We start from the raw sequence: 22,343 nt of genomic DNA, 5'->3' as shown, positions 1-22,343 counted from the left end.
AGCCTTTTACTTTTGAACTCAATATAGAAAACAAAGGATCTCTTGTATCAAGCATCGGGAGAAATTTTGCATTCGTGGAGTACTTTTTCAGTGGAACTAACCCGCATTTACATTACATGGAGATGAAGACCACGAGTGCCTCCCACTGTTAGTCTGACGGCAAAGGGACTCTAACCCATGATTCGTCTGCCATTGAGGATATTTCACGTCAGCACTGTGGTCCGTGCAAGCCGGATGCAGATTCGTATCGACCAGCCATCATTGAATTCGAACCCGGTTCACCTCATTGGAAGGCGAACGCTCTATCCCTTGAGCCATCGCGGCTAGGGTATAGCAATTAAAAAAAATTAAAAGGTATGAATTGTTTCGTCAAACTATTAAAAAGTCAGTTATTATAACATTAATATTTAAACATCTTTCAATGCATATCAGACGTAACCAGTTTAAAAGTTGCTGTCGTATGATTCGAAACACTTTCAATTATTACTTTAATTACCTGTAAATACTAAACAGAGTTGGTGGTTGTCAAGCATATTTAGTTGTTGTTGTAGTTCATTTACGTCACACTGGAGCTGCACAACGGGCTATTGGCGACGGTCTGGGAAACAACCCTGAGGATGATCCGTAGACATGCCATCGCAATTTTGATCCTCTGATGAGGGGATGGCACTCCCGCTTCGGTAGCCCAATGACCTGTACGCGAAGTCGAGCACTTTACGGTAGAACAGTTTAACGAGGACCCATACCGCACATCCTCGGTCCCTACGCAGACTGATCCAAGTGGTTAACCACCCTCACACTGACCGTAGCCAGTGATGCTGACTTCGGTGATCTCAAGCATATTCAGAGGCATTATCACTTAGGGAGTTAAGCTCCTAAAAACTTCATTTTAACGAAAAAAAATAGATTTCGGCTGACTTTTTATTTTTCCTAGTGATAAAATATTCAAACTATTGGTGTTTGCATGGTAATGAATCACTATTCTTAGGAAAAAAATTCGCACTTTTTACTCTAGCATATATCCCAGAAAGCATGCAACCTTACGGCTACCTTCTGTCAGAATTTTCTTCTTATTGTCGAACGAAAGTGTTTGTACTAAAAACGTTTTTTTAATAAGGCAAAAATATTGCAGTTTTTAAACCTTTCATCCTAAAAGGATTACAAATTATTTTTTAAATAAGTGTTTTCTAAAGTGTGACTTTTTTTCTAAATAAGTGTTGTCACTTAAGTAAAATGGTCACTTAGGTCCATAATGACGGTTTAGCTGACGTCACACTAACGATAGGATCAAACTGCATTGCTCATTAAAATTTCATGACAAGGTGGATTTTAGCTGAGCATGCAAGACTTTGTGAGAAGAAACCTTATAATTACCTAGGTTTAAGAGTATTTTCCCCTTGAGACTAGCTTTACTAAAGGATTTTTTTCACGCTTGAAAACTCTAAGTCAACCTCGATTTAAGGTTTTTATATAGAAGGTTGTTTTCCAAGGTTTTGGACTAGGGTAATGTGCGTAGAATAGAGCAGATTGTCACAGATCTCGTTTTAAGGTTAGAAGATTTACACGTAAGCCGCATAACCAACCTTTTTAGGTTTACATTAAAGGTTAATTTTTAGGTTACTATTTGGGATTTATTTTAAAAATTGTATAATGCAAAGTTGTTTATTCTTAGTTGCTTTTTTTTATACAATTTATAAAAAGTAAGATTCTCAAGGGCCCCCCGAGTGCCTGGGGCCCCTGGGCACTGCCCGGGTGTGCCCATGCGTAAAGACGGTACTGTATAGGAGTACTGATTTTTATTAGAGAAAGTTTGAATTATTAGTCGGATCTTCCTTTGTATTACTCACCCTAATGTTATTTTATTTTATAACCGTCGTTGAACAGTCGACCCAATTTCATGGGTTTACGACTACTTACGTTCAACTCCGTAGCCTTGTAATTTTGAACCAATCCAGAAGACAAGGAAACTCCTGGATCAGTACCCCCAGAGGTATTGATTTGTTGTGGGAACATGGAGGACTTTGAGACTCGACAGATTTAACGTGCATCAGTCACCATTTACTACACGGGCAGTCTTCGGCCGGCGAGGACCCTAATGTTATGTCATTTTTCTAGAGGAGTAATTTTTTTTTCTAAAAAAATTATAATAATTTTTTTTAATTATATCCAGGGGCTCTCGCGGGCTGCACATGAAAAGTTAGCTGGCCTCAAATCGTATCCCCCTTATCTCCCCTATCATTGTCTATTATTTTTGGATTGTTGACTTTGCTTTGTCTTCCACTATTGGGTGATTTAACTGTTCCTTACTGCTATCATGACCCATGAAATTAATTTATTTCTTAGAAAAATATTTCACAAGTATGTATGCTTGAAATAGTAATGTATAAAAAGTTTTATTCATAATCACATAAAATCCTGAAAGAAAATTAGAATTTCTAATTAAGTTTTTACCTTGAAATTACCTTATTATGTTAAATTCTTATACGTGTAATTGGTCAAATTTAATTGGTCACCTTGTGGCAATAAATTAGTTTTGAATTTAGTAGTTTTTCAATTTTGATAAATAAACCAGCTATATAGGCTATGTTGTTTTATGAGTTATTAAATTGTGTCGCAAATCATTGTTTTTACTTTACAAAAATTCCAACGCTGAATTAAAGGCAGCTTAAAATCGATTTAAGTAAGCACTTTTAGAAAACCAACAGACTTCTGAGTGAGGTAGTAAACGATCATCATTTTCCAAACAAAGTTGAGCAAATAATATCTCATTGAATGCATTTTTTTTATTTACTGCTTTAATGGCATTAATTATTATCAATTTAAATATTATTTTGTGCTACAATTTAAGCAAAATTTTTTGATTAAGGTGGTGGTCAATAGACCAAAGTGGTGGCCACCACTTAGGTGTTAACTGTCTAATCTCAACTTATAAGAAAAATTTTTTTTTATTCATGTTTGTAATTATTACTTAAATGCAGGTTTAAAAAAAATGCCTTATCATGCGAACGAGGTTTTGAGGGAATTTCAAGCAGCGAAAGGAAAAATTTTCGGTTACAAAAAAATCCTATAAATCTTTTTATTCTTATAAAATGTGTCAGTTTCATTCAGCGTAACATTTCAACTAACATTAAATCTCAAGCAAAATAATTAACTACAAAATGTTTTTAAACACAATGAAATGGCTTTACTGATAACACTGAATGTTGATCTCAATAATTGGCTATAAGATGGATAATAGGCTGCCGTGATTAACAAAAATAAAGATGCATTATTCTGAAGTATACAGCAAAATTTCCGAGGAATTTTTCTTTTAGGGATTAAGATAACTTAGTCGTTGGTCGCCTACATGCTTGCAACATAACATTTCAGTGCAAAATTGTAAGTGAAATGTTTGTTTTTCACTTTTCTGTTATTGATACGAGAACTCAAAAATGTATTTTATTTATCTCTATTTCGAATGTTCATTGTATCCGTGGAGACTCAGACAGAAAGTAAAGGTTTATTAACAAAGAGCAGACTAATACATGCAAATTTAAAAAGAACGCCTTCTAAGGCGTCTAAAGAACGCCGGTATTAAAAAGAGGAAGACTTTATAGCAATTCTTCCCTGGAAAGGACAACAATCTTCCCCTGCGAGAAGGATTTTACTTTTTAACACCTATAACAATATAAATAAAATTATTAATTCTCTTAATACAAATTTCAAATTAAACTTATTTTTTCCAAAGAGAAAATTAACTTCTCAAAAGTTACAGCTTTAGTTAAAAAATCAGAAATATTATTAGTATTGTTATAAACGGTTTTTAATATTTTATCTTTAATCATACCAGTATCTCGCAAAAAATGAAATTTAAGATTTACATGCCTGGTTTTGTTAGAAGATTTACCATTATTCAACCAGTCTATAGCTGCTTAGCTATCAGAAAATATAGTAACATGAGCATTAATAAATTTTCTGCAGTTAATCTCATTTAACATATTTATTAACCGAAAAAGATCTCGAGCTGTGTCAGCTGCAGCAAATAATTCAGCTTCACATGTTGATAGTCCAACACATCTTTGTTTTCTACTTTTCCATGTTATAAGAGAATTACCTATCATAATTACACAACCAGAAAAAGATTTTCCTCCTTCTGCGTTGCTCCAACTAGCATCCGCACTATAATTAAAAAATAAAAATAAAAAATTCTTTTCTGTAAAACATGACCCTATCTTTGGAACAGTTCAAATATTTCAAAACTCTTTTACTCCCCACGTTTTCCCGGAATATCAAATATATTTCGGAATTGATTAGGCATATGAAAATAAAACACGCATCCCAATACTAAATTGTTTAGGTTCCTTTCCTGACCATTAGGTTCCTTTATTTTTACGCGGTGTAAGATTCGAAATGTGAGATCTAAAATTTATCGCATCAGCCCAAAAGTTTAATGGGAACTGACTTTCATACAATAATGTCCTAGCCCTTTCTACTAATACTCTTATGGCTCGCTCAGTACGTCCATTAGACGAAGGATTATACGGTACTGTACTTTCATGTATGATGCCGCATTTTTCTAGAAAACTATCAATCTTGTTATTAACAAATTCTAAACATTTATCTGTTCTGAACCTTTTGATTTTCTTTCTCATTTCATTTTCATACCTTTCTTTGAACATACAAGAAATTTCAAATACTTTATTTTTATGCTTCAAAAAATAAGAAAAGTACATCCCAGAAAAATCATCCTCAAGAACTAAAAAATATCTTGAATTCCGTAATGAATCAGAATTTAGTGGGCCTACTAGGTCCGTATGAATGAACTCTAATATTGAATTACTTTGTGCAATATTAATTGTTGGATGACTCTTATGGGTTACTTTACATATGTCACAAGATTCACAATAGTAAACTTCAAAATCTTTAAAATTTATGCCAAGGACATTTTGCATTTTAACCATTGTGGATTTAAATAGCAAAGTATCTTATGCCAAATATTATAAGTATCTAAATTACTTACTTCATTACATTCTAACTCAGAATTATTTACATCATTATAATCAAACAAATTAGGTGAAATGTTATTACACGGTTCCATTAAAATTTCAAAACTATTGTTTACTTTACAGCTTTTAAAACAATGCGATTGTCAATACTTAAAATCAAAATATCATTACCATTAGATTCAATTTTATAACATTTTCCAATTAATTTAGATATTGAAATTAAATTGTTTCGTAAATCTGGTTCATATATAACATCATATATACATTGATAGATTTTTTCTGTAATTATCAGCTGTTGTAGTAGCTTTTAAAGTACCAATACCTTTAGAAATTAAATTTGACTTCTTACCTGCTAATTGTATTTTTAAATTAACATGACTTATGTTTTCAAAAAAGTTTAAATCTTTTGCTATGCGTGAAGTAGCACCAGAATCCAGAATGAAAGTAATTTTGTTTTTACCTGTAGAACTAGAATTTACGTGATGTTGTTCTAATTCAGCGGAAAGTGCGAAATTTTCACTACAATGTTTATCTTGATTTTCAAATGCACAAAAAACGTTATTGTTTTTCGTTTTGTTCAAGCCTGATTTATAGTTCGAAAATGTTCATATTTCTTGAGATGTTGGGTTTTGACTTCCTTCGTTGTTGTTTCGGAAATAGCAGTCTTTAATTCGGTAATATGTTTTATGACAGATGAAACATTTCTTCGCGCTTCTATTTTCATATTTATGTTTTACTTCAAAATCTTCTGTTCTTCTAGGAATATCATTTTTTAATTTTGATACGCTTTTTTCTTCATCTCTCAGTATTTCTAAAATTCCAACCATTTACTTTTCACGTTTGGTTTTCAGGATTTATATGATTTTTCAAAATCTCTAACAGTATAAAAAACAAATTATCTTTCTGAAATTTCCAGTCCCAGTGACGAACACTTCGTTTGAAGTCCACGTGATCTTGCAATATAGTCTGAAACATTTTCATTTTCTTTCATTTCAAGATTTTTTAGTTCCTTAATTGCATCGATTTTGCTATTTTCGGTTTTACCAGTAAATGTGCTTTGAATTTTTTCCAGTAGAATTTTTGCATCGTTGGCGAACTGGAGACTTTGGTCGTCAGAAAGTTGAATGTACGCTACAGCGTCATCATTGTTACCGCAATTTTGGATCAACGGGGGCCTCTTCAGAAAGGACATTTGCAATTTTCTTGTGTGTTAGCAAAGCCTTATCTTTAATACGCCACTGATAGAAGATGTCACTGTTAAGCAGTGAAATACTCGGCAGATCCCTATTCATTTTGGAATCTAAACGATGTAAATCACGACGAAACTTAGTGAAACTTTTTACTGCGCCATAATTCTCAAAACCACGCTCTTCTACCAACTGTAGTCCGTGGAGATCGAGATTCAGACAGAAAGTAAAAGTTTATTAACAAAGAGCAAACAAGCATACAAATTTGAAAAGTACGCCATCTAGCGGTATTAAAAAGAAAAAGACTCCATAGCAATCCTTCCCTGGAAATGACAACACATTGCTTACTTAAAAATAACACGCACAAATTGTTCGCTTAGTACATAGGTTCTCAACCTTTTTAACGCTGCCACGAGGGCGCAAAAATAAGAAATCTAGATCCTCTGGTGGGCTGTTTCTGAGTCTGGGGGAAGAATTCAAGAAAGGGCACCGCTAATCCCTGAAACAAGTCAAGTGATGGGTGTTAAACATCCCGGAGAGTTTTATTCTCCCTCTGTTATTCCAGTTGCTATCTTTTACACCACCGCAGTTCGGGATAATAGAAATACCACTGGTGGAGGATTCCCATTTTTTTTTACAACTGAAAAAGCGCGGGAAAACTTCTTTGGTGGTTTTATACGATTCAGTGAAAAAAACTACATTCCGAATGTCACATGTTGACTATTTATGGTGTTTTACAAACATTCAGATTAAGTGTATATATATATATATATATATATATATATATATATATATATATATATATATATATATATATATATATATATATATATATATATATATATATATATATATATATATTTGCGGTTTAAAACAAATAAAAAAAAAGAAAACTATAGATTACAGTGTCAATATCCATTCTAAACTATATTAATAATTAAAATTTCCATCATAAGAGTATTTTTATTGAATTTTTTTATCTTTCCCGCGTTTGATTTCGATTTAAGGTTATTTAAAAAAAATTTTTTCGTTCTATCAAACATTTTTTTATCATATATATACTTTAAAATTATTGTAATTGTGGTATGTCATTGCTCTCTGGTTTACATTACTATTTTCAACGTATTATTATGAAACATTTTAACATTTCACTGATTAAAATGCAAAACTATTATTACGCATAACTATTATTAGTTAAAAAAAACCTGCTCTTTGAGATATTATTTCAACAGTTAATTCAGTTTTTGAAAATTTCAGTTTGGTATTACAGGCGTTATTTATATCAGTTATTAAAGTTATATCTATTTTTTATAAGCTCTTTGATGCCATATTAAAACGATTGGTTTATTTAAATGTTTCCGCAAAAGATAAGCAAGTTAATGAGGTGTACAGTGATCATAAACACACTTTTATTGAGATAAAAAACGTCGGAAATTTCGAAGACCAAAGGGAAAAGCTCGGTTTATATCCATTTTTCACATAAATAACGAATAGATCATGCTCTTTCGCATTTATAGGATTACTATGTTTTAAGTGTGAAATCAGTTTTTCCCGAGAGTTATCATGCAGTGAAATTGGGTCATAGTGCGGAAAAATCTTATTTTTTGGGCGAGTAAAATCGATTTTTCTTTGAATCTATTCTTATATGCAAAATGAGTTCGTTTTCGTGATCTTAATTTAATTATAAATATCTATATTAAACATTATAAATATCAAGATTTTACTTATTAAATATTTGTAGCATTGCAGATAATTTATAATTTTATCGAAAGATTATAAATCTTGGGAAAGGATATAAATAGTTATAATGTCATATTTTTGTAGACAGGCCTCTTGAGTCTGAGTTATTAGTGAAGGGATTTAAATCATAGCCGATGGAAGAAAACATAGGAAATTTAATTTGATATTAACACTTTGACTGAATTATTTTATTTTCATCTATCGACTTATGAAAAATACCGGTCACTTCAATAAATGATAAATAATTTTTCTCTTCATTCATCAGGGTCATTTATTTATTATTGTTATTATTACTAATAATAATGAAATAGAAAAGCAAGGTAAATGACGATAATTTTGCCCTAACTCCCAGCTAATTTGAAAGATCCTCTTTTTTTCAAGAAAGCAAGATCATTTCGATCGAAAATATGTTATTGTAGCACCCACATCGCTAAGCTACAACAGCGCCACCACATACAAGCCAGTGAATGCTCAGACTTCGAACTGAATGGACCTTATACTTATTTCTCCTTTTCTTAATTAATTAAATTTATATTTGTTTGTCCGTGTGCTATATGTATATTAATAAAATATTTGGCACTAAGCTTTTTCCCTTATTTTAAACCCCCCGAGATCTAGCAAGGGCCACACTGGCGCCCAACGTCTTCTGTTCGAAAATAGTCTGAGCGTTTGCTCAATAATTTTTTCAGGTAGAAAACCAGGGAAACCCTTTCCCGTTCATCAGTTGTTTCGGAAAATCCCTTTCCTGCAAGAAAACAAACGATTTGTTCTGTACCAGTGGTACTGGTTTTCCTGAAGATTGAATAAAAATACTGTACAGGGTCCCGCATCCGTTGATAAGTATACTTTTATAGTAAAATATTAAGTTAATTATTTTCAAACTATTGAAACTTTATGAAAATATTAGTGTTATGTTTAAAGTGTATTTGTGCAAAAGCTTAGAAACTGCATTCTAAATATTTAAGCATTGAATTTTCTTCTTAAAAGAGAGTTTATACAAAGTTTTCGAAAACGGAACTTATGTTGATGATTATCAAGAACTAATGTCTTATTCGAATTATATATATTTTATACTTCCTAAAGAGCTTATCCAAAGCTCTGTAATATATGTGTATTACTTTGAAAAAAAAAATAAGATAGTAAATTGCAAACGCTCATCCGAGTTTATTTTGTTGTTATTGCACAGTTACTTTTTACACGATTAAAATTTGTTAACGTATTTCTGAATATAAGTGCATTATTTTAATCATAAAAAGTATTTAAGAATTCACCCCGAATTCTATAGTTTCAGTTAAGAAAGTAACAACTGTTCTTTTTTTGTTTCTTGAAAGTGATAAAAGCAAATATTTAGTTTCATAAAACATTTTTATATTTATTGAATGTTTATTAAAGATGGCGACGTAAAGTTAGAAAGTTTCAGTTTCACTTTCAATCGCCCACGCAATAATTCTTAAGAAGTATATTCATTCCAACCAGGAAGTTTTGGATTAAAATTACTATTTAATTCATGAATAAATGAGAATAGCTTATTTATTACTGTTATTTTGAAAAAATGTTAACCCAGTAGAAGGTTTATGAAATGAGTATTTTATTTTATTTTATTTTATTTAATTTGGTGGTTTAAGATGTCATTAATACTAAGCTCTCGTAACATTTATTGAAATAAATTGGATGTTTTGATTTCTCAAAAGTATTAAAAGAAGAAATCAGTTCTTTATTTTGTGCTTATATTTAATAATTATAAGAAAAAGATACGTGTTATGATGTAAACATTTAGTGTCATCTATTAAATTGAACTTTATATTTCTTTTGAACAAATATTTTACACATTAACACACTGTTTAATTTTTACAAAATAAATAAATATGGTATGTTTTAAAAGTTATAAATTTCATAAAACTGTAAAAGTATTATAATTTGGTTTTCAAGTCATGTTCTCTATTGCTTCTTTTAATGATTTTTTTTAATCTTCAGAATAGAGATTTATTATTTTGCGATCTTTTTTTTAGCTTTTAAAGAAGATTATTAGAACTTTTATTTTGGTTTTATTTTCGTATAGTAGTGTTTTCTGTGTTTAAGAATGAATAATTTTATAAAAAATTATCTTGAATCAGTATTCATGCATAAAAATGAAGGTTGTTACTACAGTTAAAAATAATATTCCTTCATTGAATTTAATTCATCGTTCTAAGTAAATATAATTTTATTTCTATCATTGAACTTAGTATTTTATGTGGTAAATACAACTTTTTAAACATTTTTGCAATTTTAAAACTCTTCAGAAAATGTGAATTTATTACATGTTTTCATATTTAAATTTCAAATATCAAATTGGAAGTGAAGGTAAATTTAATTTGAGGTATTTTAACTGATTTTAAAATAAATAAGTGGTACTTATATTAGAATTTATAGGACACTATAAAAAAAAACACGAACTTTTACAAACTGTTATTTTAAATATAAACTTTACTGGCATTGCAACTATTACGAAAATTTCGAACTATTCTACATCATGGCTTACCTTGCGAAAGGTCGAAAAGAAGACTTACGACGATTGGCACAAGAATTGGGTTTGGACGTAGGGGACAATCTAAAAGTCATCCAACTAAAGGACTTAATTGTCGAGTCTGAGGGGTACGATGAAGAGCTAACAAAAAATTTATTAACCACTTTAATAGAAGAGAGAATTTCCTTTGAAAAGGCGTCTGAATTACAAGATATCGCTACACAAAAGGCAAACGAGCAGGCTCAAATCTCTAAACAAAGGGAAATGGAGCAGGAGCGAATCGCCAAAGAAAAAGAAATTGAAGATGAGAGAATAGAAAAAGCAAGAGCTCATGAACTTGAAACTCTTAAGCTACAACTTGAAGCCCAAAAGTTGTCTTCACTTTCACCGGCATCACCCGTTCTGAACGCCGATTCACCAAAACTTGAATTGAAAAAGTTGATCCCCAACTTTAATGCAAAAGAGGATGACATGTCATTGTTTCTCAATCTCTTTGAAAGGCAACTAAAGTTTCTAAAAGTTCCAGAAAAACAGTGGGTTGCATATTTGGTAGGAGTCCTACCCAGTGACGTTGCAAAGATCATCGCTCGAGAACCAGATGAAAAAGCTGAAGATTACAACTTTATAAAAGATATCTTACTGAAAAGATTCAAGTTAAGTGCCGAGCGTTTTCGACAGTTATTTGCAACTCATAAGAAAAACCCTGATTGCACATGGAATGATTTTTATTTTGAACTTCGAAGCTATTTCGAAAATTGGATTAAGGAGGTTAATGTTAATACATTTGAAAAGCTAAAAGAACTCATAATAACTGATCAGATAAAAAAGAAATGTCCACCAGACTTCAAGGAACATTTTTTGGATGATTGGAGTGAAATCATCTCGCCAACTGAACTTGTTGAAAAATTAGACGCATACGACAATCTTCGTCATAAAACAAAAAGAGAAGGACCAGTGGTTACCACTAAGAGACCATTCACAAAAGCAAGAGAAGACTATCCCAGATTCAACTCTGCGAAGAAAGAGGTCTTGGTCAGAAAATTCGAGAAGCCCAAGCAAGAAGAACACTCCTCTGTTTACTGCTATAATTGTGGCACGCCAGGATTTATCATATCGAACTGTCCAAATTGTCCTAAAACTGAAAAGAAGATTTCAACTCGTTTCCATAGCATCCAGCTGAACAGTCTGTCAACATCCAGCCAGATGGCAATCCTCGAAGTAAACATCAATGGAATGTGGGGAACAGCATACGCAGATACTGCTGCAACTCATACCATAGCTGGTGAAAGCCTTTATCACCTCCTTAGAGAACAAGGGACTCGTTTCGAAAAGTCAAACCTTACCATGACTCTGGCCGACGGTAGCCAGTCAAAAAAGGAAGTTTTCAAAACCTATGTAAATATCTATCTGGAAAGAAGAAGATTTTCAATGCCAATTTTCGCCATTCCAGAGGCCCAAAGAAATAATACTCTGCTTGGAATTGACTTTATAGAAAAAGCAGGAATCGTTCTAAATCTCAAAGAACACTCGTGGTACTTCAGTAATAGGCCATATAAAACTTTCCCATTTGTGATACTCGATATTTCAGAAAATCCTGATGTACTTCAACCGGAAGTCAAAAATCATTTATCAGCAATTGTGGACGACGCTACCCCAGCGAATCTCTGCAAAAGTCTGCCAGAAGCTGAAGACCCTTTCTTTGAAGTTACGAATAACGTTACACCAGCAGAAAGTTTTCCACTCCAAACAGGGGTTACAGAACAGTTTGCCGACTCTGTTGAGACTAGTAAGGCAAAGAATTCTACTTTTCTTCAACCACATGAAGGAAAAAACCTTAACTCTAACCAGAGAAGACGACTCAATGCTTTATTGAATGACTACGAACATATCTTCCGTCCAGGGGGAGATGCTACACCATATATCGAACACCGAATCGAAACAGGGAATGCAGCTCCAGTTGCATCGGCACTCTATAGACTCTCTCCTGCCAGAAAAGAAATCTTAAGAAAAGAAATTGAAAAACTCCTTGCTACAGGAGTTATCGAGGAATGTGACTCTCCATATGCCTCACCTGCAGTTCTCATTCCAAAACCAAATGGAGAATTCCGTTTATACATCGATTACCGAAAGCTTAATGCGGTCACCAAAGCAGATCCATACCCATTACCTCGTATGGACGACCTTCTCCACAAAGCCAAACATACATCATACATGTCAATTATTGATTTGAGTTCCGGTTACTATCAGATAAACATGCATCAACCAGACAAAGATAAAACTGCCTTTGTATGCCAGTTTGGGGTTTTCCGATTCAAAAGAATGCCCTTTGGTTTAAAGAATGCCCCTGCAACATTTCAGAGGCTTATGGACATTTTTCGAAATGGCTTAAAGGTAAACACCCTTGCTTATTTAGATGATATCATAGTAATGTCACCCACACTTGAAGATCATCTCGAAGATCTGCGTTTAGTGTTTGAACGTCTTCAACAATTCAACTTGTATGCTAACCGAGAAAAGTGCAATTTCTCTTGTTCCAAAGTCAAATACCTCGGACATTATATTACCAACTCCGGTATCGAAGTAGACCCAGCCAAAGTTGAGGCCATTGCTAGTATCCCGCCACCAAAGAATGTGAAACAGATTCAATCCTTTTTACAAACATGCAGCTGGTATCGAAGATTCATTCCTCAATTTGCTGCGATTTCTTGTCCTTTGAGCAATCTTACCAAAAAGCGGACCACGTGGAAGTGGGGTAAAGAGGAACAGTCTGCATTTGAATTCCTTAAGAAATGTTTAGTTTCTCCACCAGTTCTCAAGCAACTTGATGAGTCACAACCTTTTGTCATACGATCCGATGCATCCAATTATGCATTAGGTGCTGTTCTTCTTCAGGGACACGGTCCAGATGAGCATCCGTTAGAGTATGCAAGCCGTTTGCTAACCCCAGCAGAACGAAATTATTCCACAACAGAAAGGGAAGCACTTGCTGTGGTCTGGGCACTCGAAAAGTTTAGAGGATATATCGAAGGAGCGGAAGTTACTGTGGCATCTGACCACCAGCCCTTGAAATGGCTTCTGAGCCTTAAATCCCCTACAGGTCGTCTTGCAAGATGGGCATTACAGCTACAATCCTACAACTTAAAAGTTGAATACATCCCTGGTAAAGCGAATGTCATTGCGGATATGCTTTCCCGTCCTAATTGTGTGCATGAAAAAGCGACCTGTGAAATCTGCACAATCATCGTGGACTTACCATCTAAAAGAGCCAGTGATGTTCGAGCAGAACAGTTGAAGGATGAAGATGTGAAGAAAATAATAGATAGCTTTGAAAGTGGTTCAAGAGACGAAAATTTTGCAAATTGGACTCAAAGAGGTTATGTCATGAACCAAGGTGTCTTATACCGTTACGCCCCAGATTCTGATTCAGAAGAAGCGCAGTTAGTCGTCCCCATTCACGAACGAGAAAGAGTGATGAAGGAGCATCATGATGCCCCAACCGCAGGACACTATGGTGCAGAGGGCACATTTCACAGAATTTCAACCAGATATTACTTTCCTGGAATGCGCAAGTACATCATTGATTATGTGAAACACTGTCCCGATTGCAATAGATTTAAGCCAAACAATCAAAAACCTGCAGGTCTGTTAAGAACCCCAGTACACTCTCAACGTTTTGAAACCTTATCGATTGACCTGTTTGGTCCACTACCCGAAACATCAAATGAAAAAAAATGGATTTTCATCGTAGAAGATACCTCTACAAAGTGGGTAGAACTCTTTTCCCTCCAAAATGCCACTGCGAAGGAGTGTGCTATTGTTTTAATGGAAGAAGTATTCCTACGGTACGGAATTCCGAGAAGACTCATAAGTGACAATGGACCTCAGTTTGTCAGCTCTGTACTTCAGCAAGTATGCCATCTTCTTGGCATAACCCAAATTCTTACTCCTGTTTATTTTCCACAGGCAAATCCCGTGGAACGGAAGAACCGTGATCTGAAACCGAGATTGGCAATCTTGGTTGGTGATAAACATAATGAATGGGCACAGAAACTCCCAATGATTCGATTTGCCCTAAATACAGCAAGGTGTTCCTCCACAGAACACACAGCTGCTTTTCTGCAGTTCGGACGAGAGCTTCGAACTCCTGATGACATCCAACATGATCTACGAACTATCATCAACAATGACAACTTCGTTGCCGAAATTACCCCGTATTTAAGAAACTTCGCTAATATCTCGAAGGAAATTCAGGACATTGTTGAACAAAAACAGGATCAACGAAAGAAATATGCAGATCGAGAAAGAAGAAAATGTCCCCAATACACACCTGGTGATCGCGTCTGGGTAACCTTACATCCTCATAGCAACAAGGCCAAAAAGATCACCGCTAAATTTGCACCTCGTCGAGATGGACCTTATGTGATACTAGCGCAACGTTCTCCAACAAGCTATGAAGTAGCAAACCTTGATACACCACACGTTTCTCTTGGAGCTTATCACACATCTGCCCTGCGTCCTTGCCATGAAAATTTCCAAGCAAACGTGCCAATCAATCCTATAAAAAGAAGAGGTCGACCTCCTAAAACTCCTAAAACTCCTACAGTAAACAAATAGCCTATTACCCAACAGTTTTCCTGGCTCCTCACCGAGACGTCGTCGGAGCCAGAGGGGGAGACTGTAGCACCCACATCGCTAAGCTACAACAGCGCCACCACATACAAGCCAGTGAATGCTCAGACTTCGAACTGAATGGACCTTATACTTATTTCTCCTTTTCTTAATTAATTAAATTTATATTTGTTTGTCCGTGTGCTATATGTATATTAATAAAATATTTGGCACTAAGCTTTTTCCCTTATTTTAAACCCCCCGAGATCTAGCAAGGGCCACATTATCTAATAAATTCTTTTTATTTTATAATTTTTTAAGATTTCTTAAAAAATTATAAACTATAATAACTATGTTAATTATTTAAAAATAATCATACAGAATTTTTAAATTAATTTTCTAAGTAGTATATAATAGCTTAAATTATTCATTTAAAAAATATTTTATGCGTTAACGGAACTCTAAAATTAAAACACATTTCTTAGCACATTTATCCCATGAACTCTTAGTTAGAAACTAAAATGCGTTCTAAATTTCTAACAATATTTTTCGTCAACTTCCCTTATGTCTTTTTAAAATAGTTCCAAAAAAGCGAAAACTCAGAAATATTTCAGTTAATGTGTTACAGTTGTAATTGATTAACATAAAACAATCAGGCTCATTTCTCTTATTTTGCATTAAATTTCGTGAAAAGTAAGCACTTTATTGAAACTGCGTAGCAAATATAAAAATATTTCTTCTTCCTCTTTTACATTATTTTAAAAATATAGTCATTCACAATTGACTTCAACTTACTCATGTAATAGATTTATAGAATTTTATTGTTCAAAAATTTAGGTTTAATCTTATAAAAAGTTACAAATCTGAGATATTTAAAGAATTTCTAGAACCTATAACTAAAAGTTGAACTGTGTGCAGAATGAGGGAACGAAACATGAAAATTGCCACCAAAGGATGAAGAATTTGTAAAAAAAAGTCAAAAATAGCGTTTATGATTTCAATTTCTTAAACATAGAAAATACATTAGTAATTATAAATTATATATTTATAAATGTGACATTTAAAATATTTATTAATCCTAAAGTATGAATAAATACTCCTGCGTAGTATTAAGTATATATATTTTTCTTCGGAAATGCAGATATTTATTTAAAATCATGTAAGAACATTTTTTTTAAACTGCAGGAATTATAATCAAAATTTTAAAATTCCAATAACTATATTTATAACACGAATTTTAAATATAACCTAAAAAAAAACTATTTATTTGAGTTTATGTAAAATATATTGCTTTGATATTTTATTTCAATTTAATTTAATTTACTTAAAAGAACTCTTTTCGATTCTGATTATTCCATATTTTTTATATACAATGGAAAATATTCGTTAAATTATATTTGTAATAACGAAATCAATTTGTTCAAAATATAACTCACAACTAGAACGAAAAAATTTGTACAAAAAAATAGCAACAATGAAACTGACTAAAAAAGACGTAAGAAAACGGCGGACAAACAAAAAAGTACCCAAACTTGGAATAGATGTTTGAAGGTAGGTGGGAAATGTAAGGAAACTTTTCTCCCCTAAAAGTGAGACCTCTCGTAAACACTAAAACAATAAAACACGTCCCGCTGTAACTTGATCCTGTCTCTTAACTGAGGAGGAGATTTTTTCCCCCATTCTTACACTGCAGGTGTCACATGCCCACCACAGGACCCCAAGTTCAGATGTGACAACTGCTGTCACAGCCCCCCGGAAAAGGTTAAGGAGCAAAAAACATTTCAACGCCCCGCTTTGTTATTTAGACTAGAGCATGTGGACGGAGGGACGTGTGCTGAGTTATAAGAGACAAAATTTTTGAGCAATATTTTTACGCTTTAAATTTGTTTGGTTTAAATTTGGCTTTAAATTAACTCGATAATTTTCTCATGGCAGGTAATCACAGTCTATTTGTAATGATCAAAATAAATACGTTCAATGAAAAAAAAATACAACAAAGAAACCTATACTTAAAAATAATAATTTATTCTTAATTAGATAACTAAAAAAACACCCAAAATAATTTTTTATACTAAAAAGTAATATCAACGAAACATTCAAGTAACTATGTTAGTGGGATGATTGTACTTAATGGTTCAGACAGTAATTCCTTAACGCTCTGTTTAATACTTTTAGTGAGATGAAGACGCAAATACCCTCGTTACATAATTTCGAGTCGAATACTCCTTTTTGTGACAAGATCCGTAACAGCAATGAATCCCCGTTCGACAAATTAGGAGGTAGGGAAGACAATTAAAAAAAAATTAACGATTGTCTACAGTCCAGGATAGAGACGACTGATGCTACCTTTTAGCAAAAATTCTGTGAGACGATCACCATTTTAAAGTTTCATTAGTTAAAAACTCGACCAATTCCTCGTAAATCTGAACCTCTTCTGCTTCAATATTTACAAAAGGGTTCAAAACCCACAAATCCATTGAGGGACTTCTAGGGAACAAAACGTCTTTAAAAGGGTCAGAAAAGTTCATGTGCCAAGAGTCAAGGTGTTGACAATATTCTTATGCGTCATCAAAGAGAATTTCGCCTGCTTGGCTGAACTCTTTCCAACCAAAATTCTGCTTCCACAAAATGAGTTTTTTTTTAGAAAGGCTGAAATAACTGATTTTGTAGGGATCAAATTGAGTTCGTCGCCTTGAAATTTTAAATTAACCGCCATTAAATTTACAGATAAATCAGCCAAAGTCTTTCATAAATTCTAGCAATCTGTCTCTCAGAGCTACATTTCTGTTTTTGAGGAACTCAAGCACAGTGTCGACAAGATTCCAGTACCTATTGAGACAGAAGCTTTTGAAAAGCCAGTGAATCTCGGTGTATAGTAGCAAGCGTCTGAATAATCAATCGTAGACAGCATTACTGTGAATTTTGTTCACAGCAGATATGGCATATTGCAATGATTGATGCAAACGATCACTGAGATTTTTTTCTACTAAATGCTGTCTGTCAATCACGCAGTGAACAGTTAAAATATCTGGTGCCACCCTTTCCAAAAGGACGATAAACCCACGATGTCGACCCACCATTGCAGGAGCCTATCAGTGGCAATGGACATAATATTCGAAAGAGGAATGTTTTTCTCTTTAAAATAATCTTCGACAGTATTAAAAATGGTTCTAGGGGTGTTTCACCGAACATACCACCTGTGGTCTTTACCCCCACCCCTACAGAATGAAAGGAACTCCTGAGGTAGGTATACTGACATCGAAAACAAGCGCAGGGGTTAACATAAGATTGATTTTTGGCATAACAATATGAAGTCAAAAATCTCGCCAGTGATATGTTTGTAAACTACACCTTCCCTCTTACACACGAATTAGTTGCGCATGCTCGACAAATCGAAACCAAAAATCGAAATACTAGATCAGTTGTGACTAGTATTGACAGCACTGATCTAGTAACTAGGTTTACTCTATATCCACGCCCTCGAGTGAGCTGTGGTGCTTCTTTATTGTAATTTAATCCTTCTTTTATAAGTTGTAATGATTAATATTAATTCATAACATTCTGTCTCGTTGCAGAAAAATAGGAAAATTCGCAAATTTTATAACACATTTTTTATCTCGAATTTTTTAAAGATTTATAATTTGTAAACCTTAAAATTAAACAAAAAAAGAAACTAATATGTTCTTAAGATTTAATTCTTTATATTCAAATTCTAATTTAAAATTCAAATACTTGAAATAAAAAAAATCTCAATTTATGTACTTACAAAAAATAAATAAATTAAATTAAATAAATAAAATAATGAACATTTTAGTGAGCAATCTCAGCTGCCCAAAACATTAATTTTCATATAAAGCACAAGAAATTGGAAAATGATAATAATTTCTGATATATAGTCTCATTATTATCTGTTAGCGTTCAATTAGTTTGTAAAAAGCGTTTTTCTGGTTTTTCTACGGCAAGGCCAAGTGCCGCCAATTTTTTGGCGACCTATTTGGATAGGTCGCCAAGGGGTAGGAGGAAAAAGAGAAACCCGATCATGACATCACGACGGAAAGGGGGAAGATGGGGGAAAGAAAAGGCGCTCTCTAAGAGGAGAGGGCCAAAAAAGAACGGTGTTACCGTCGTGATATCAGGAACGGGGAGGAAATTGAAATAACAGGTACAGAAGATAGAAAAAAAATCGCATGCAAAATGTAAACTTAGTTCAAGAGTGAAAAATCTGGGTTTTAAAGAAACAAGGATAACGAAGTAGAAAATCAAAGATAAACATAAATAAACACTTACTAATGGAAACTCTATTCAAGTAGGCTAATCCATTTTAAAATTGTTAAGTTTTAACTGTTAATTCGAAATGGAAAGTTTGGCAAACGTAATAATTTTTATATTTATTGCATATTAAATACTATGCTTTTAAGGTAACGTTTTCAATGAAACAAAACTATTTTTTTCTTTAAATAACTAATTGAATTAAACTTTCTCGGAGAAATTTCTAATTAAACTTCAATTTATGGTTATCGATTTCTAAACAAAATAATTATTATATTAAAACTGAATACATAATACTTTTTCTTCCAGTATTTAAACATTATAATACTCTATACAATTTAGATCTTATTTAAACAAATTAAGCAAAGTAAATGGTGTTTTTTTTTAAACATAAATTTTAAGCAAAATCATACTAACTTTAAATTTATATTTACTTTTTAAAAAAAAACAATAATTAGTAAAAAATAAAGATGCATTACGTCTAAATTATACACTATAAAATTTTTAAAATACAGGGAAAAAAACTTACTTCATTTACGAATAAACATCGAGTCGAAAGAGAAGGGGGAAAATAAACAGTAACTTTTTAATAATCTTAAATTAACAAATCTTAATTAACAAATCTTAAATTAACAAAAAAAAGGAGTTTGAAATTAAGAAATAAAATTATATTTATTACAAATTAGACAATTTTAATAAATTATTAATTCAAATAAAAACTCTTAAAAAAAAACAGTTTGCAAAACTTTCCACTCAGCCATATTGAAAGACAGAAGTGCGCGCTTTTCTATCGAACCAATCAAAACGTTAGTTTTGGCGTGTTAGGCGGGAAACTTGCCAAAGCATCACATGATCTTTTTCTTAGAAGGCATTCCTCCCACAGCTGCTCTGGGGAAAAAATTCATCAAGGTCAAAGTTCATCTTCCAGAAAGGACCGTGAAATTATCACGCCGCCTTCAATGGGACTTTGAGGAAAGGAAATTTATTACCATTGCAATGCTTTCATGACTGAAAAAATATTCCTTATCAACTAAATTTTTTATGACTTAAATTATTTCGTAATAGTAACTTCCATTAATAATTAGGGTGAATAAAATTCAAAATAAATTACATTTTTTTAGAATAAGAGCATTCAATCAAGTAAAAAAGTATGTATTACGACAGCGATTCCCAAATTTTTTTCGATTATGAAACCCTGTATGATCCAACTTTTTTCGACGGAACTCCGATTTTGAAAATGTAATAATTTTACGCATGTAACAATTTAAAACGCCTTATGTAAACATTTAATGCATTGATATCCACGAACTAATTTTCAGAGGCACTAAATAGTTTAAAAATTATTGAACTCCTAATAATTAACATTTCAACATATTTTTTGCTCAAATAATTTCTCGGTATTAACTTCTGTTTCGAATTCTATAAATAACACTTATAGTCTTCAATTAATTATTAAAAAGAAGTTTTATCTAGTGTCAACAGAAAAGGGTTAATGGGTTCAATCATTTAATCTTTTTTCATGGTTTTTCAGAAATCTAGATTCTGATATTTTATTAATACTTCAGCGAGCCTCGGGGGGGGGGGGGGTGCCAGGAAGGAACTGCCATGTAATAAATCAATTATATGCATTTGCCTTCAATAAAATTGACCCAACCTAATATTTATTTCTGAGTTCAAAAATTGATCTCAGAAATAAATATTGGGAATAGAAAAAAATATTCATATAATAAACTAGTTTTAAAGTCCTGCTTTCACGAATTCGCCTCTCCCCTTCTATGACTTCTCATTTATTAATTCCATATAGCTGATTACGACCTTAAAGGTTTTTAACAAAAAGGATGGAAATAGTGCACTTAATCGTCGTTGAAGATTTATATATTTGCTTACCAATCTGCAGTGAACGTTAACACATCTTAATTACATATTAACTGAAACTGAAAAATAAAATTAAAAAAATTTCTTTTTTATTATTCACTTTCGAATAAGGTTCCTTAGTTTAAGAAATTTTAAATTGTTACTTTTATACATGTAATATAAAAGAAATATGATAAAAAGTCATTAAGAGTGGTGAAATACGATTCCTCTAAATTTTTCTCATCAATCCCACAATTTCAATTGAAAAATTCTGATGTCGGTGAAAATCTTCTTGTTTTTCGCATTTGATAAGTTATTTATTTTCTGGTTGTCTTTCTTTGAAGATTGAAGTCTTTCGAATTTTCTATTTTGAAGAATTCAAATAATAAAATCAATAATACAGAAAGTTACATTAAGATTGAGAAGAAGGACACATCCATAAAATATTATTAAAAAAAATTAATTTCTGACATAATAAACTTTTTTCGGGAAATTTTATTATTCGTGCTTACATAAAACTGAAGCACAACGGAATAAAATTATCTATTGGTAGCGATGCAATGTGTTCAATTTCTCTCCGGTTGAGTTCCCTTACCGTCAGGCTAACAATGGACGGTTTTTCTCTTCTCCCACGAATACGCGTTAGTTTTAACTACAAAATTCTTCACGAAATCGAATTTGGTCGACTTGATAAGGTTGCTGGGCTTGACTTAGGAATCCTCTTATCTTCTAGGTGTAGTTGAAAATGGCAAGGTTTAACATTAACAGCTGCAAATGCTTTAGGTAGCTCCCATCGTCCATCATAAGTTACGTCTGTAGTTTATGGTTCATTGTAGACCTCGCCCAAACTTCAGCTGTCAAGATAAGGATAATTGCTTTCAGGTGCGTTAAAAAGCCCCCCTAGAACGGACTTGGCTTAATACTCTCTTGGCATGATATAGTTATATTCTCTTGGCGCTTTTCTTATAACAAGGTTACTATTTTTCCTGGTATGAAGAAGGATTTTTCCTTTCCGCAAGAGTGAGATCGAAGTCTTAGTCATGAGAGGGAAAAGTCTTAGCTATCAGAGGGAAAATTTTCTAAGAATGAAAGAAGCGAAAGAGATGTACCTTGACTTACCGCCATTTCATGAATAGCTTATCTTGTCTAGCGAATTGAAATAGATTTATGTAGTGTTTCTGCAATTTTAAATAA

At 32.8% G+C, this 22,343-nt stretch overlaps 1 protein-coding gene across 1 annotated transcript in view; it reads left to right on the top strand.

The window, feature by feature from the left end:
* The window catches only part of LOC107439403 (uncharacterized), an 87,059-nt gene that overhangs the window by 2,967 nt on the left and 61,749 nt on the right, over nucleotides 1-22,343 (top strand). The gene's annotated exons all lie outside the window — the stretch shown is intronic.

This window comes from Parasteatoda tepidariorum, chromosome 4 (genome assembly GCF_982258835.1).
Source record: "Parasteatoda tepidariorum strain Cologne lab strain chromosome 4, Ptep-v5.0, whole genome shotgun sequence".
Classification (NCBI taxonomy): domain Eukaryota; kingdom Metazoa; phylum Arthropoda; class Arachnida; order Araneae; family Theridiidae; genus Parasteatoda; species Parasteatoda tepidariorum.
The sequence above is the reverse complement of the archived record's forward strand: the minus strand, read 5'-3'. Positions and strand labels throughout refer to the sequence as shown.